Below are 20,087 nucleotides of genomic sequence, written 5' to 3' on the forward strand. Positions count from 1 at the left end.
TTAACTAAATACACAATTTATCAGGATGTACAAAAAAATGTTATCTCCTAAATAAATACTAGAGACATAGTGATTCTTTTGTTTTTCAAGCGATTACAATTATTATACAACTTATTATACAAATTATTATAATTACAATTATACTATAGATATCAAAAGGTTTTATATTATCAGAATATAAGAAAAAAGATATTGCACCTGAAAGAGTATTAAATAAAATATTTTTTTTTTACTTAAGATCGAAAGAATTTTTGACCAATTGTAAGTATTTCTTGCTTAGTAGAAGTAAAGTTTAAGAAAAATTTCAGAAAGGAAAAATGAGTCTCACAAAACAGTTATCCATAAAATACTACAAAAGTAGATAATTTTTAATAAGTATAAAATATATTTATTTTTTAACTAGTATAGTTTAGTACTATAAGTTATGAAAGTAGATTATATTATAACTATTTGTATTGTATTATTTGTGTACATTGTATTTGTATTGTAAATTATTGTAAATAAATTATTTGTATACTTAGTGTAAAAATGATTTATTTCAGATGCCATTATAATAAATAAATAAAAAAAAATATTTTCAGAATATTCTTTGACTTTTTACTTAGAATGACTAGATATTTTAGAAATTAAAAGCATTATAATCTACCTAAAACCAATTACCAAATACCAATTATATTTACTGTACAAATTCCACCTACAATAGTAGTTGTACATATATGAATAGTACAAATACTATTCATACATGAACAACTGAAGAATATGCAATTAAATTTTTTATATCTCTTTTAATAATAGCAATAAATGCAAATTATTACATTGAAATTTTCATTAGTAATAATCCATAACTGCTTGAATTTAATAAAATCCTACCTCAAATTGAATTGGATCTGCAATAAGAGCTTTAATATGAGATTTTGATAATCATAAATTACAATAAATGTAGGGAGTTAATGACGAAATATTTTTGGGCATCCATGCAATAAAAAAAAATTGAAGAAGAATGTCTTTATTAGAATAGCATACGTTTCGACTTTTGGTTTGGCTCATCTTCAGCGCTACATTGAAAATATTACAAGATAATTATTATTTACTAAATAATAACATGTTTATTTATTTATTTATTAGTTTGTGATTTATTTTTATATTTTTTTCAATGTAGCACTGAAGAGGAGTCAAATCAAAGCTCCAAACGTATTCTATACTAATAAAAAGACATTCTTCTTCATTGATTTTTTATTGTTATTGGATGGATGCCTCGAAACATCTGGTCGTATGTTTTTCAACGTCTTGAAAAGCTTCACACTTTATATATAATTGATTTTTTTTATTAAATATTAAAATAAAAAATGATTATTACTATACAATCATATAAATAGCATCAATCAAGATAATAAAGCAAACTGATAATAATAATTGATAAAGTTCTACTATTCATTAGAAAGCATTAATATATGAAATAAAAATTACATTATTATAATGATATAATTTAAATAATTACTGTGACTAAATTAAGTAAAAGAATGATGATATTATTACTAAAATTAAAATAAATTTATATAGATTTTACTTGCAACAAAAATCAATCATTATAGAAGCAGAAACCTATATAAAAGCTTATATAAATAAAGATATGTAATTTAGCAAATATAGCAAATATTTAATTTAGCAAATATAACAATAATAATAAGACAGAACTTGTAAGTATACTAAAATTTTGCTTATATTAAAATTCATGTTTTTACAGTTTTTTTGCAGGTATTTCATAAATTAAAAAAAAATTACAATGAGAGCATAACAGTTACTTCTATACATAAAAAATCTAACTAATAGTGTATTGCACTGCACAATCATCTTCCTGATTTGCAAAACCAATTTATTAAATTATGGGCAATCTATTATAAAAGTGTCATTTTAATTTATTTAATTTAGATAATTACTGTAATTAAATAAAATAAACTAAACGTGCAACGTAATCAGGTATATTTATTTTTCCGCTTCAATTGCTGATATAAACATATAATTTTATAATCGCTTTCGTCTTCTTGAATTAAATATTACATACAACTTTTCAATGTCTAGGTTTTTTACTGACATGCTATTATATAAAATAAATTCTATAATTCAAATAAAATATTCCGTAATAACGTTCATCGTAACTATTGCATTTGAATTGTTGCTCCATCAGCGTTACTGAAACTTCATGACTCATCAGAATATAAGTTAATTATGCAAATCAAATATCATTTATTGACTATCTTTTCTATTTATCGAAATAGTAATATTTGCTTAGTAAACATTTTTATACAATAACTTTATTGTTGTATTATTACCATTGTATACTTATTTTTAAGTTTGATTCTATGAATACATTGACTTTTATGATGACTGAATATAACAGAAGCAAAATGTAAAAACCATGCTACTGATTGTATTTGAAAGTGCATTCGTGTGCACTTAATGAGATACTCTTTCTAGAATATGTTTAAATATAAACATGGTGTAGAAATACAGCAATAGTGAGTCATATTTATACCTTCAAGGATGTTTTTATTATGTAACTTTATAACCAAAGTAATCAAAGCTTTTTAGAGCTTTTCACTGCAGCAAGTGATTTGTAATATTCCATTGTATTTACAAAGTATGCGAGTATGCGAGTGTTTGTATTTCTTTTTATCAAACTTTGCAAAATAATTCAGTAATTTTAAGAATAAATGTAAAATATCGATATAAAGTTAAGAAAAATTGGCCAAGAGTACGCGATTTTGATTTTAGATATAAATATGTAAAGTATTAATATTTATCATTTTCAGTATATGCCATTAGGTTTCTGATTATTATTGTACTTATTAATTTTCCGTAGGGTAAGTTATAGTAATGGGCCGAAATTTGAAAATGAAAATTTATGCATATCTTTACGTTTCAGAGGTTTATAAAAACTTTGGCGTACCTCAGAAAAAATGGATGTGTGTGTATGTGCGGAAACAATTTTTCGTCGACGATTTCGGGCGTATAGATCAACCGATTTGAATAATTCAAAAAACATTTGATTTCTATTGATAGGAAGATGTGCTGATTAGTTTTTGGCAAAGACAGGTCCAGTCATTACGAAGATACGGAGCAAAGAGTGCAGAAAATAGAAATCGAGTTTTTGAGAGAACGGAGTATCCGATTGAAATGATGCAAAAAACATTCAATTTGTAATGATTGGGAGAAGTGCTGATTAGTTTAGAGAGCTTAACGTACACAAAATGGCAGTTTTTAAGAGAACTAAGCATTCGATATGAATGATTCAAAAAACTTTCTGCTTGTGTTAACAAAACAATTGCTGTTCATTTAATAATTTTAATGATTTTCTGTTAAATTTTAATGACAATAAAATTAATTTAGTATTCATTAGGATTGTCAAATATGAAATGAGTAATAAAGTTCAAATAATAATTTTGCAGAAAATTTAAAACCCAAAATTATTTATTTCTTTGCATGAACATAAAAATGTGAATATCCCAAGATGTCCCAAAAAAGATCCCAAAATAACCCAAAAAAATCTTAGAATATCTCAAAATGTCGAAAATGTCTCAGAATGTCTAAAATGTGTCAAAATTTTTAATACGAGTTTTATAGCTTATGATGAAGTAAAACTCGCTGGTATTTCTTTCTTTTAATAAGTCAAAATCTACATGGAGGTCCATCATAATTTATTGTTGTATCTATAATTCAATGTTAATTATATATAAAAAAGACTTCTTTATATAAGGGTAGCTTATAGTAGGGTAACTTATAGTAATCGCACAATTCGGGCGCACGGATCAACCGATTGAATGATTCAAAAAGCATTCCATTCCTATTGACGAAAAGACAGACTAGTTTCTAGTAAAGGCAAGTCCAGCCTTTGATGATACAGAGCAACAAGTGGTAATTTAATTTTTGAGAGAACAGAGAAGCCGTTTATTATAACATATGAATAAGCTCAAAACTGATAACTAATAGTGTAAGGAAAATTATTGTGAATTCGTTCTATTTGTATGTGCATTTCGTGCATTTCGTGCATTTCGTTCTAAACTTTCTATGGCGTTCTCCTTCTTTCACATACAGCATTTTTTAATTCTTTCTCTACACACTCTGAGGTAGTTACATGTTTTAATATTCTGTATCATGCTCTATATATTTTGGACACAGTCTAGGAACCATGGTATGTCTAACAAAAAGTCGGCATTATATTTGTCTGCAAGAACTAAAGAAGAAGAACCATCGTGCAGTTGCATCGTAGTAATCTAATATAACATGACTTGAAGAAATACTGTTGCACGATCAAGTAAATCAAAGTAAGGTTTCACAAATATCGATGTGTGCAGTTTTCTTTTTCTCAAGCCATATAAAATAATAATACAAGCTTTGGCGTTTCTGGAAAATACTGATGGTCCCTCAGTTGTAATAGTGAAAGCAGCCAGATCTAATAACTATGTTATTTCTTACCAGAGCGCTAACTTACAACTTGATGCATTATATCACACTGTGAAATTGTGGGTTTTATAACGTAATACAGTTAATGAGCTAATACATTCGTTGTTTTACATTTTTTGTATGCGAAAATTCAGTATATTTGACAATATTATATAATATTAACCCTTTCCACTCGCAAATTCCGAGATTTATATTAATTTTGCCATCCAAGTCGAAAGGGTTAAAACCATTACTTTATAGAATTATGGACCTCAGGTTTCAGTACATAATTACCATATACATTTCAATGAACCTGATAATGATATCGATATCTTATCATGCTTATTTGATTTTAAGACTTTGTATTATTACTATTGAATTGAGTATATATAGCTATAGATATTTTGAATAAATATAAAACATTCAATAAATGCAGATATACTATTGATGGAAACACAACATCGATAGATGCACGAATAATCATCTATCGTATCTTAACAGGAAATTATGCATGTATGAACACTCATAAATTATCCATTAAGAAATAATGTGCCAAGGTCCTGTATTTAAATGATGATGATAAAAATAATTAGAATCGATTATTTTTCATGTTCAACTAATTGATAAAAAATAATCTAATTAAGGATTCAGGTACTCTTCTAGATCCATTAATAATGAAAACTTAGGTTCATCTCTTTAGCATCTTTACATTTTACTGAACAACAATTTTTGGATAATGTTTCCATTTCTCAGGTTTCCAAAATGTATGCAGTTACTTTTGCTATTTTTGCTCATTTATATAAAAGCCTTTGAATTTGCCCTAAATATGAAAGGTTGTTAAAAATATAAAATTCAAACCAACACTAAAATTACATTGATACAAAAGAACAAAATACTGGAAACAAATATGATTTGAAAATAAATTTAGACAGAGGTGCAATTGTATCAATAACGAGAATGGGATTCAATCATGGTAATTTACAAATATTAGGAATCATATTGTCTGAATGATGAATTCTGGATTCTTAATTGGATTAACTAACACAATATATTAAAATGTAGTTTAATTAAGAGAGATAGGGAAAAAATGTAGATAAATTTCACTAAGTTTTTCATTAAGTCTTTTATTAAAGCTTTTAACCTTAGAATGGTATTGTGCTTAACAAGTGATTTTTTCGTCTTTTGTCATTGCATACTGTGTGATATCATCAAATGTTATTTTAGAAAATATATAAATCTAGTTTAGTAACAAATAGTCTTTATTTTTTCCAAAATTTCTATAACAAAAGTACCGAATAGTGATTCATTCTTGTCTGCAGGAGGAGAGCAGATACTTTTCTAGAGTTAATTTGGTATCAATAAATACGTATTCCTGACCAATTGAAGTTTATTAAATATTATTAAATTAGCATATCAATGAAAAGTATTTGCGTAATTTGTCTAAATGTTTATTGGAGGTCAGTGAATAAATAATTAATTAAAAAAATGATAATACAAAAATAGTGACTGCACAGATATCCATCAATGCACTTTCTTAGTGAAAGGACATCTTTCTGCTGGGACATTCATCACTCAAACTAATGCCACATTAATTATGTATAAAAATATTAATAAATGAAAGTTACTAAAATAAAATAGATATAAGTATAATAATGAGTTAAAAATTATTGCAGCAAACAAGCAAGAAATTTTGTTCAACTAAAGTTTCCTATATTTTTCACTAAATATTCAATTGACTTTGGTATAAATATTGTTCAAGGCAAATCATGTGTGAAAAATAAGGCGTACATGAATCGCACATGGAACCCATCTTTTAACATTTGTTTATATCGTCGACATGAATCTTCTCATCTTTATGATTATGTTTAATTTACGTCACTAAAATGGGGATTTATTATTTTATGCACGCGGATCTTGCTGTCATATCATATGTTGTGGTCAAGATAAATAAACTTTTATTTTACTTTCAGGAAAAGTTTTGCTTTAACAAAATTTTGTTTTACGGATGCATTTCATTTATACTTTTATGGCTAAATCAAGACTCTATTATAGTCTATTTTTCCTATATAAATTTTTATGTTTTCCATAATAAAATTTTTAGATCTAGTTAAAGAAATTTCACCCTAACCAGAAATGTAGATAATTGAGAAAGCATGGAAGTATAACTATATTTGATATAAAAAGTCTGTAAGGAGAAAGACTAGTAATAATTAAGCATTTCAAAATTTTGATAAAAATATAGATAATTCAGATAACAGAAAAGCTTGACTATATTTTGTATAAAAAACTCTGAATGGAGAACAAATATTATTTATTTGATACGTATTGTAACTTTTGATAAAGCACTTAGGCTTTATTTTATAATAAATAGAAGAAATGGTATAAATTATAGGAAACTGATGATAAAATTCAAATAAATACAGATGTATTAATTAGTAAAAGTAAAAAAATACTTATTTCAGTTTGGGGAGAAAGTAGAAATTTAACAAAATGGATTAAATAGGTGGTACAAATAAATTCACATGTGCTTCAAGAAGTAAATTTTCAAAAGTGTAATAAAGAGAACTTATTTCAGTTGCACTATTTTTTATGCTAAGAATTAATTAAGATGAATTTATGAGGTTTGGTGTACAGAATAGGTAGATGTATTTTAAGTGAATTATCAAAAACAGAAACTGGTTGCTCCTGAAAAAGGAACCCATATTCTTGAATTTAAGTTGCATTTGCTTTCTACACGTAGATACCATTAAATTACCTTTCCATATAAAATATCCTCTTTATATTTCACTCACGAAAGCTCTGGGTTTTTCATCCACTATATAATATTAAATAAATAGCTTACCAAGATACCAAGGCAATTCTGAAAAAAGTTCATAATGTATAAATGTTTGATGTGGAGACTAAGAAAAAATCGCGAGAAACCAAGGACATCATTGACCGGTTATTTTATGGTTTAATGATGGGTATCTTAGTACTACACAATGAATATTTTAGAGATTATATTATCTTACACCGACTATAGACAAATAAAATTTTCTGATAAACAATAAGCGCCAAGAATTAAAAATATGATTGAATACATGTGATTTCAAATGATAATTGGAACGTGCACGTATGTGATTTAAATAAATTATTCTTCCAGTTGGAACACAAACAAGCTGAAAAAACATTTTCTTCTTTTATAATGGAACGCGTCATATTCAATAATTGTACATAATTAAAACTAAGCTTTTAATAATATTTTTGTTTGCTAAGTTTTTTTGTATATAATTTGTATAATTAAATACTTTATCAAATAATTTAGCAAAATTGAATACTTTATCAAATAATTCAGCAAAAGTTTAAAAAATAATTAAGAAAGCAGTACAATATATTTTCTTGATGTCCATAAATTAAATTAATATACAATGTCGAAAATAATCTATAAGAAAATATTTTATAATTGCTACAGCGTGAATAAACATTCGAAAAATTATAAATATTTGCATCAATTTAAGCATGTATACATGTTCAATTTCATGAAATACATTTTAATAAAATATTTTTATTAAAATATAATAAATCATTCCAAGAGAGAAACGAAACCTTTTTTACATGCGTCACCAAAAAATCAATTTGCAAATTCAACAAATTTGTTCCAACTTTATTGAATATATTGGATAAATCAAATTTAAAAATACAGGTTTTAAAACTTAGTATTCATTCATTTTAGTTTTTTACGTAGTTGATAAGAGCCATTAGACATAAATCAAAAACTTGTATCCAAAATTATAGGCCAAGATTTTTAAAATAAAATGCCAAGTATAAATAAGCATTAAAGAATTATATGATGCATTTTAAATGTTACCGTAATGATAATTAATAGATATTTACACATAAATGTAATTACATAAAATAATTGCAATATTTTGGTTTAATCTAACTCTATGAAAATTGTAGAGAGTGTAAATAGAGACAATAAAGGAGTAGTTAGAAATGATAGGTGTTAATTGAGACTAACAAAGTGAACACTAAGTTATTTATTTACAACATTAAAACAAGCATGGTTGTTTTATTGTTATAAATAAATGTTAAATATAAATTATAAATAAATGTTATATATATAAGAATCTGCAGATTTTTAATATTATCTAATATACATACTTGTTTCATTAATACCACATCTCGAAAAAATAAATAGCGGCGAAATCAAATTTTTTGAGTAGCCTGATAGTTTTTTTAAAATATTGAAAAAAGATTTCAAATTCAATATTCAAGTTTATACTCTACATTTAGTATAATTTGCATATTTTTTTTATTAAATATGTGACAATAAATAATATTTTTCTAATAAATTAATATGTCTTATACTGATCAAATCAATGTTAGAAAAACCATGCTTCATTCCATTACAGAAAATTTACATGAATTCATTAAAGATCATCAGTTACCATTTGCTATTATTCATAAAATGATTGATTTATTCCAATAATTATATAATTATTCGTAAGCATTTACATGATTAAATTGAATCGTGTAAATTTAATCGTAAACAAGATTAGATTGCGATATTAAATCATTATATGATATAATTTATAGAGTTTTTTTTAATTTTTCAAATTATTCACACTCTTAGTGGAATTAACAATAAATTTATTAGGTGATCAAATTTATATTTTTATTCACTAATTTCATATATGATCATTCTTTATATTTTATAAATTTATACCAGATGATGAATCTGGCATCAATATGTACTTATGAAATCCAAAATAACTTTAAGTAGAGTAAATGATTTGTACCTAAGTATTTAATTTGGTAATAATTGTTGAATGGTATTTAGAAGAAATCTTTATCATAAAATAGTCATTATCTTTTATATACAACAATCTGATATCAGATAGTAGTGATATCCACATTGACTTGAAAATATAGATCCAAATATTATTAGCAAAAAACCAAAATATTTCACTAACAAAGAATAACCTCTAGTGGCATTGTTTCAATGAGTTGAAATATATAATCATCTATTAGAATATATAATCATCTATTAGAAAAATGACGACCTTTAAGTTGCCTTCTAATATAAAAGCATATCAATAATAGTTAATTACCAAAATTTAATATAAATAATGAAAATTCTGAGTTTTGAATAAGACTGTCAATAAGTCAGTTCATATCGAATGTCCTATATAAAACCAGTACGAGTAAATTTTCAGCAACCTGAAACGAAGAGTAGATTCAGGTTGGTGACAAATCAGCGTACCGGTTTCTCGCAAAACACTCGGTATCAACTAACACATTCGTAGTTTCAACTCATAACTCGAATTTTCAGTCGTTTTCATTTAATTTTGGTATAGTTATTTTTTCTATTCTGCATGAAATTGTTTGTTTTTATTTGAGGGCGTTTTTTGAACTAATTTATATTGGAAAAATAATATCACAACATTCAAAAAAACATTTAGTTTCAATTGCTGATAAATGAAAATTCATCATTTTTTTGAGTCACATGAGTGTAATAGGAACGTTTTCCTGTTGTCAAGAGTCAAAATTATTTGACTCTCTCTTGTAACAAACTTAACATTGTTTTTTCGTCACATATAAAATATCCCATAAAGCTTCATAATAAAGTAGAAAATATGTATTTAAAATCCATAACTTCATGGTCAATATTTATTGATTATGATTAAACTCACATACTAAATTTTTTTATTAACTGCTGCAGGATATCTTCAATTTCTGGCAGAGCAGATTTATAATTAATGTTTTTTTAATCAATGTGCAAATTAAAATATAAATTTCGTATTATAGGGCATAAAAGAAGTGCATACATTGCATATTTTGCATATAAGTTTGCTAGTGCGAGTGTACTGTATGACCAGAATCTTTCTACATCGTACTTCGAGTCGTTTGGCCTTCGGTCTTGATATTCATTCCGGTTAACAATATGTCGTTTAATGACGTACTTGAAAAGAATCTTTGGGAGATTCTTATATTACTCAGGAATTCTGGATGAATTGCATACAGAGAAAAAAGGAAAAGTACTTTGGATAAACCTGCTGGAAGATTATTCAGCTTCCGCAAACAAGAAAAATTCCCAGCCAAATGCTACTTGTCCTGTGGGTTTATACCAAATATTTTTCCATTGCACCCTTCACTTACTATAATTTCATTTTATGGTCATCAATTTTAATATAAACTTTCATGAAACAGTTGTGTTTAATTATGCATGATAAATACGAATTCCAAATTTACATTTAATACATTTTCAAATAATAATTGAAAGATAAAACTATACCATATAGCAGCGGTCGGGGAACAATTTTAATCATTACCTCAAAATATTTTTGTCTAAGTTGATATTATCCCTATGGCAAAGAAAGATTACCCCTACGTAGCAAATACAGTAAATAATAATTAAAAATACATTCTTTTAACCCCAAAAAATCTATTTAAACCCCATTTGGAGTAATTTACCCCGGTTACCCGATCTATCTGAATTCAATTTATTTGTACAGGAAACTGCAAGAAATTCATAAATATTCGTAGTGCGTTATATTTTTCAAAAAAAACTAGTTTTTATTCCATTTTTTGTCAAAAATAGGTATTTTACAAACTTAATAATTCACAAATACGATCCACATTTTATGGGAATTAAGATATTGTACGAATGCCAAATTCTACTGAAGTCAAAGCATGACTAAAAATTTAGAACTATAAGGATAATCATTTTATTCTATTTAAATATATTTTTAACAATTGTCAATTTTAATTAAATGTATGCGATATTATTTCACTTTACGAAAATTTTACTGATTCAAAACATGACTAAATGTAGAGTTGTAAGGCAAAACATTTTATGATATTTAAACATATATTTTTTATTCAGCTAGGCTTTTGAAATGAAAGAAAAAATACAACTTTTGTTTTATTTTATGTTATTTTATCTCGAAGAAATTCCCAGCAAATGCTACTTGTCCTGTGGGTTTATACCAAATATTTTTCCATTGCACCCTTCACTTACTATAATTTCATTTTATGGTCATCAATTTTAATATAAACTTTCATGAAACAGTTGTGTTAATTATGCATGATAAATACGAATTCCAAATTTACATTTAATACATTTTCAAATAATAATTGAAAGATAAAACTATACCATATAGCAGCGGTCGGGGAACAATTTTAATCATTACCTCAAAATATTTTTGTCTAAGTTGATATTATCCCTATGGCAAAGAAAGATTACCCCTACGTAGCAAATACAGTAAATAATAATAAAAATACATTCTTTTAACCCCAAAAAATCTATTTAAACCCCATTTGGAGTAATTTACCCCGGTTACCCGATCTATCTGAATTCAATTTATTTGTACAGGAAACTGCAAGAAATTCATAAATATTCGTAGTGCGTTATATTTTTCAAAAAAAACTAGTTTTTATTCCATTTTTTGTCAAAAATAGGTATTTTACAAACTTATTAATTCACAAATACGATCCACATTTTATGGGAATTAAGATATTGTACGAATGCCAAATTCTACTGAAGTCAAAGCATGACTAAAAATTAGAACTATAAGGATAATCATTTTATTCTATTTAAATATATTTTTAACAATTGTCAATTTTAATTAAATGTATGCGATATTATTTCACTTTACGAAAATTTTACTGATTCAAAACATGACTAAATGTAGAGTTGTAAGGCAAAAACATTTTATGATATTTAAACATATATTTTTTATTCAGCTAGGCTTTTGAAATGAAAGAAAAAATACAACTTTTGTTTTATTTTATGTTATTTTATCTCGAAGAAATAACAAATATTCACATTATTAGCAAATTCATATTCGTAAGAATATTTATGGTTGAATTGAAATTTTCATTCTTTCAACCAAACTAAGAGGAAATTAAATATTTTTGTGTAATACTATATTATTAGAATATTATTTACCAAGACAAAACACAAAATTTGTGTACACACAATAACTTCTAATAAAATATTTCCTCTCAATTAAGTGAGGAATGTGCTAAAAGTCCTCATTAGCAAAAATTACATATAATCTGCTATCGACAATTTGACAATATGTATTTGATAACTGATATCATATATAAACAAATATTTTAGTAGTAATATAAATCCGAAAACTGACCTTGTTCGACGTGATAAGTATATATGTACTTATATCAATAGAAATTTGATAAGTATGATCAAGTATTTTAGCAACTGGTGACTAAATAACCAACTTTTTTAATTCCATTTTTTTCGACATTATACAAAAATCCGAATAAATAACATACCTTTAAAACCTTTATAGCTAAATTAAAAATAAAATAAAAATTCAACAAAAGGAAAAAAGAATTGCTACAAAAATTGCTGTTCTTGATTGCATCTTCCACAAAAGGATGTTGAGGCCGCCATGTATCATTTTATTACAAATATACCAAGAAGCATCAGTAATCGTCCTTAATGTTTGGATATTATCCAAATTTGTTATATAAGTTCCACATTTTGGATATTACTTATGAAGCAATTTAAATTTGACAATGCAACAAACATGAAAAGTTCTTATTATACAACCTTTGGTTTGAGTAAATTAAATACAATGAAATTTAAGCATATTTTTAAACTTAATTTTTTTGCAAAAAAATCATGATTTTAAATCATGTAATAAAAATGACATTTATCGATTGATGCTATCATGAACCTAGAAAATTATATGGATTACATGCACTTTTCATCGATCAAGATGGATATTATCCTGTCATGTCACTACAACTAATTCTCAATAATAATACTTGAAAAGATGATAATAATAATCATGGTCGTAATTTTTCAAAGCCATCATCCGACATGCAAATTATTTTATAATTTTGCTAATAAACGCAAGAAACTAGTCAAGTGCGACCGCAGGATATTAATTCTAACAGCTCATGATGAAGTCTATAATAAGTTATTGTTGTACTTGTATTATGTCAAGGAAAATGTATTTTATACGATAACCCCTAATATCATAAATTTCTTTTCACGTATGTGTATCACCAATACCTAAACCATACCTAAATATTGCATTTTACGTGGTTATACGCTTTATAACTACTATATCGTACGTTACTTTAACATCACACCGTATACGCTCAATCCTTACACTTATATCTAAACCGCCTTAGATTTATTATCTTACGCCTACAATTTCGCTTACATACTATTTTCACCCTTACCGGGAATCGAACCCCGGTCCGCCGCGTAACAGGCTACGACCTTAACCACTCGACCACCTCAACGCTACAATCAACCGTCTTTTTTCGTGTGTTGTCGCGTCACCTTAGTATTAGTTACTCAATTAATTAGAAAATGAACCAAAGAAACAACAGTGTGTTCCATAATATACTTTCAGTGAGGGTTCCGATAGAGTAGTGGTTAAGATGCGCGACTGTCACGCAGAAGAACCGGGTTCAATTCCCGGTATAGGCAATAGATAGGTAGAGACAATACATAGGGCGTAAGGTAGAAATATAACACATTAATATTAAATAGGTATGTAGGGTGTCTGATATGTATATATATATACATATTATATATATAAGTTTATATATATACATATATAAACACACACACATATATATATATATATATATATATATATATTTTGAAATATGTGAGTTATATATATATATATATATATATATATATATATATATATATATGTGTATATATATATATATATATAATAAGTTAGTTAGCAAATAATAATCTAGCTCTAATGAATGTAAAGAGAAATTGATGGCATAGGTATCTCACGGTATAATAGATAATAGTTAAATTATCTATGATATATAATAATATAGTATAATATAATAGTATGATAATAGTAAGATTATCATATCCCAAATTTAGTCTTATATTATAATAAGTTTTATATCATAATAAATAAGCGTAGGTATTAAAAAAATTAATATCAAAATCAATTTATGTTATTAGTGGATATAAATTATGTACTCAATGATTTCCTTATACTTATAATTGATTAGGTTTTCACAATATTATTGCCCAAAGTCGTTATTGTTAATCGTTTTTAAAAAAATAGTAATATTTGGTACGGGAAGTTCCAGCAATTTGCCTTAAGGCACGATGCCATGCGCCCCACTAGTTTAGTTAAAATTTATATAATCTCGGCTAGTGCAAAGTAATAAATCATGTAAGTACAGTTATAATTATTTAATAGTTTTTTGTAGTATTTTTCTCAGATGTAAATATAAAACATGCAAAAAACGTCTTTCAGTGCATCTTGAAAAAAACACTTAAAATTTCATAGACAACATCAAAGCAGAACGTGATGCAAATACCAGAGCCAAATACAAAAAATCAAATTTGAATATTGGTATATATGCTTATATATATATATATATATATATATACAGAATCTTTGCTTCTATAAAAACTGATTGTAAATAGCCTGTTATGCTATTAATTAAAATTAATACACCAAATACATATGCGCAGAATCATTGTAATGAAAATTGAACGCAGATTGTCCAATGGAACAATGTTTTATTTATTAAATACATTAAATCATCTATTTATATAAGGCATTAAATAAACTAGTTGTGAGTGGCATTTTGCTTTGTTGCATTAACTTACCCAGTAAGTATAAATAACTAATTCAATCAATTATTAATTATTAATTATAAATAACTAATTTAATACAATAAATCATCTATTTATATAAGGCATTAAATAAACTAGTTGTGAGTGGCATTTTGCCTTGATGCATGAACTTACCCAATAAGTATAAATAACTAATTTAATCAAAAATATTTTTTTGATTTATGTATGATCCACATGTCTATATGTCCTACCTATACCTGTCTGCATATTTTTGTCTACCTGTTTAGCTATCTATCAGTCTAACTGACCATCTTTTTACCTGTCTACCAGTCCATCTGTTTACCTGTCTACCTGTTCGTCTATTTACCTATCGACCTATTTACCTGCCCACCTGCCTACTAGCTTTAACAGTAACAGTTCATCAGTCCATCAGTCTATCTGTCTACAAGTCTTTTTTTTCTATTTTCACTTGTCTACCAGTCTAATTGTGTAGCTGACTACCTGTCCACCTATCTACCATTTATAACTGCCAACATGCTCATTTATCTATTTATTTACTAGGATACCCGTGTTTCTATAAGATTACCAGCTTACCAGAATATCATCAGTTCGTCATTCTATCAGTTTATCTGTGTACATGTCTTTTTTATATTTTTCACTTTTTTACCTGTATTTTATATTTTTTACTTTTTTAACTGCCTAGCTGCCTACCTGTCTACCTATCTACTGTTTATAGGTGTCAACATGATCATTTATCTATTTTTTTATCTGTGTACTCGTGTACTTGTGAGATTTTTATTTTCGATTTTTATACGATTACTATAACTTATCTTTTTGGAAGTTAATTATTCATAAATCTAAAGGCAAATTATATAGATAATCTAAGCCTAAGGTAAATTTCAATAAATTTTGTTATACTATTAGGGCATTTTCTAATAGTTTCACTATTTTATTTATGATAATTGATAATTGCATTTTGCGCCTTATATATTTTATTGCAAGATAATTCATCATACTTATATTTAAAATATGATGAAATGACATTTGCTCTAGCTCTTCACACTTTCGATACCTTCTTTCTATCTAAAAGCTTTGATGCAATATTTACGATCTACTCGTCATCAATGAACACATAAAACCACTTGCGACAGAACAACATAATTGTATAACAAATGGGTAAATAATAATTAATAAAACACGATAAAAATAAACAAGTTTGTTGGCAGGCATCGTTTCAGGTACTGAAAATAAAATATAATGTAGAATTAATTTATTTTTAATAAACTTATCCATATGTTTCGAGTCCCAATTTGTCTCAATTTCAGTAGTCAACTACGAAATATAATATAAAAATTGAATATTAAAAATTTCAAATATATAAAATAATCAATAAAAAATATTGCTTTGACCACGTTAATACATCAGCGTTTGAATCTATTTGCAAAATGGTTCTTATTACAAATTAGAAGATTCTTATTAGAAGTAAGAAGTAAGATTTAAAATAGTTAATTTGAAATTAAAATAATTTGATTTGTTGAATTGGATTCGAATAAAAATAAAAGTAAGATGAAAGAATTAGAGAAGATCAGATTTAAAAAAAACGAAGAATATGGTTAACATTTTTTTTAATAAAGTTTCAATTTGTCTCTATTGTAGTAAACAACTGCGCAATTTATTAAAAAATAAAATAATAAATATTTAAAATTTATAAAATAATCAATAAAAAATAATGTCTATTTGCCAGATGGTTTTTATTAGAAATTATAAGATTATTATTAGAATTAAGAATTAGGATTTAAAATAGTTAATTTGAAATTAAAAAGAATTTGAATTGTTGAGTTGAATTTGAATAAAAATAGAAGTAAGATGAAATAATTAGAGAAGAAAAAAATAATGAGAAGAGCAAAAAAATTGGATAGGAAGGATATATCTAAAAAGATAGTATAGTTTATATACAAAGATAGTATAGATATAGATATATAAAATTATTGAAATATGGTGCTGAAGGCGAGTGGAAAAAATAAAATGGACTGACAAAATAACAAATGAAGTCCTGAGAAAAGTAGGCGAAAAAGGATTCTACTGAGCACGATCCTGAAACGAAAAGGAAACTGGATCGGACCTATTCTGCAAAACGAGTGCCTCATGCTCGACGATGTCGAAGGCAAAATAGAAGAACTGAAAGAATTAGAAGAAGAAGAATGCAGAAGGTTGATAACTTACGCGAGAAGAAAAGATTTGAAAGCCGAAGCACAGGACCAGGAAGCAGAAGTTTGGATAAAAAAATTTATAAAAACAAATATAAAGTGATTAATGGTCATTGGTAATAAAACGGCATTGGAAATAATAAAACAAGAGAGGGGAAGAAAATCATTATAATTCTGTGGTGCTCTCATACCATGGACTTGCCTCTGGACAGACTACTACTTATTTATTTTTATATATAAAGTTAGAAGAATAGTTAGATGAAATATTGTAAGTTGATATACATGCAACTAAGCATCTTTTTAAATTAAAAAATATTTAATATATTTTGAAGTAGAGTCAAATTGTTATAAAATCCACCAGGTTAGGGTGTAGGATAGGAAACACAGTTCTTAGAACACGTTGTATACATATCATTATTAGGAATTCTTATGACAAATATACAATAATAAATTGTAACATAATATACAATAAGCAATACTTTCTAAATTCAGAATTTAATTTGTAATTCTATGTGGACGCGTAAGAAAAAAAGACATCGATATATATATATATATATATATATATATATCCAATTATACCTAAGTTATTTATGTTCGTGTGTCTATTGCATAAGAAATCATTAATGAGATAGAATTATGTGATCGAATGCAAAATGAAGAGAAAAAAATATCCATATACGCAGAACATTCCGTTGTATTAGGATACATATTATATATGGGGATCAAGAATCGCAAACAAAGAATAAGCTGAATCACATTTGCAAACGTGTTACACAAAAATAAAATAAATATTCAACAGTCATTGTTCGAAGACTTCATTATTAGAAATGAAAACAAATGTTGCAAGAAAGATCAACATTAACCACCGATGTTGGGTAAGATAATCAGTGTGGACGCGGTTAAATAGTAAGCTACATAATCATTCACCAAAATAATAATAATTGTAACTTTGTTTGACAATCCATAGATAGTCAAATATAAATGTTAGTAATTCTTTGAGTTTTTTCAGTGAAATGTAAATCATGTAAATGTTCACTGCCTTCTTAAGCTAAAACTTTGTTAAAAAAATCCGTGGATAGAAATATTTGAATATTTCATGAAAATAAAACGGCAAAATTGAGTAATATATATTTAAATAAATTTTTATATATTACAAATCATTTCCAAACACACAAAATTAATTTTGATCTCGTTAAATAAATAACTGGAAAAATTAAATTAAAAATAATACATGACCAAGAACCATCTTGCAACGAAATGAAAGTTTACCATATAGTAATTAATATTTTTTATTGATATTTTTATGACTTTTTTATTATTTGTTGTAGAGATTTGTTGTAGAGATCGAAATTAATATGATTGCTCTCTATCTAAATTTAAAAACATTACACATTTTTTATCTTAGCATTCATCTAGAAAATTAATTCTACTACCTTTAATCCAAGGAAGTTAACCTATGTTTAATATTTTTATGAGTATATCTATATATCTCAACACGTTTTAGTATATTGTAGTATTGTAATGTCATTCTACATCATTTACATCCATTAAACATTTACATTAAATGATGTTTTCAACCAAAAGTTATAAAAGCAAAATAATTTATATGGTGATGAATAAAAGATCCATAATTCATTTTATTTTAAGTAAGTTGAACAGTTTTTAAAAAATGGCATTTCTAATACAAACTATCTCATTTTTTATTCATTTACAGTTTACATTATTTGCCAGAGCACTCTATTTTTGAAATATAATAGATCTTTGCTCTATAATTTTTCATTCTGGTATTTAATGTACCAGATAATTATCAATAATAAGGAATATTATTATCTAACCACGGCTGAAAAAATTAAAATACTCCTTCTTTTATGTATTATATATATTAAAAATGAATAGGCCTTTTTAAACAAATAAATAAGAAAAAACTAAACATGAATATTTGAGAAATACTTAAGATTTGTCAAAAATTATATATTTTAAGTTTGTCAATTTAGGATCCTACAGTAATTTTGAAGTTTTATGTATGCAAATGGCTTATAAGTCCAATAGAGTAATAAAAAAAATCAAAGACTTGCATTAGCTCAGATTTCTCTTAATTTAAGCACATATAAAAAGTCAACTTTATTCTAAACAAAAAGAATTAATAAAACTTTTATTTCAATGCATTTTTATATGAATAATAAATTACTCGCTTTAGATAAATATAAATGTGAGTCATCCATACGCCAGTATGATTCATATTACTTATGTAAATGCATTAATCAACTAAAATAGTATAATATGATTTATCAGCTTTTGCAAAAAAAAAATTCCACGTAGTTGAATTACTTTTATTATGTACTTTTTATTACATGTACTCATAAATTCACAACTTTTATTTTTTACACGTGCTAACCATTTTAAATGAGAAATGTTGATTATTTTTTGTCGCAAGCTTTGGTAAAAAATGTTCTCTAGTTGCACAAAAAAGGTTAGTGAAAAAAATAATTAACACAAACATAAAACCAGTTCAACAGCAAAAACGTAAATTATAATTGTAGAGCAAGAACGGCAAGTTTTATAATGATAATAAAGAGCCCATGTAAAAAGAAAATCGCTTTCGAAAACTGAACAACTAAGAGAGACGCAGCAGAAATACTGATTAATTATATTAAAATTTGTATTATATTTCTGCCATGAATTTAATTAAATGAAGTAATATATGATGTAAAATAAATAACGTCATTTATGTTATTGTCACAGAAAACCATTAAGATTTTCCTGAAGAGATTAACTCACATGATGGAACTTAGAAAGTAAGCCATTTGTTCTGATGTCTTCATCGTGTAACTATGTCGAAATCAACTGTTGCA

The 20,087-nt window shown here is 25.9% G+C and overlaps 1 protein-coding gene across 1 annotated transcript in view; it reads right to left on the minus strand.

The window, feature by feature from the left end:
- The window catches only part of LOC113368108 (sn1-specific diacylglycerol lipase beta-like), a gene marked incomplete at its 3' end in the record, with an annotated part of 54,684 nt that overhangs the window by 18,845 nt on the left and 15,752 nt on the right, over positions 1-20,087 (minus strand).

This window comes from Ctenocephalides felis, unplaced genomic scaffold (genome assembly GCF_003426905.1).
Source record: "Ctenocephalides felis isolate EL2017-DRISC unplaced genomic scaffold, ASM342690v1 CF-g0.4_SCAFFOLD_01170, whole genome shotgun sequence".
NCBI lineage: Eukaryota > Metazoa > Arthropoda > Insecta > Siphonaptera > Pulicidae > Ctenocephalides > Ctenocephalides felis.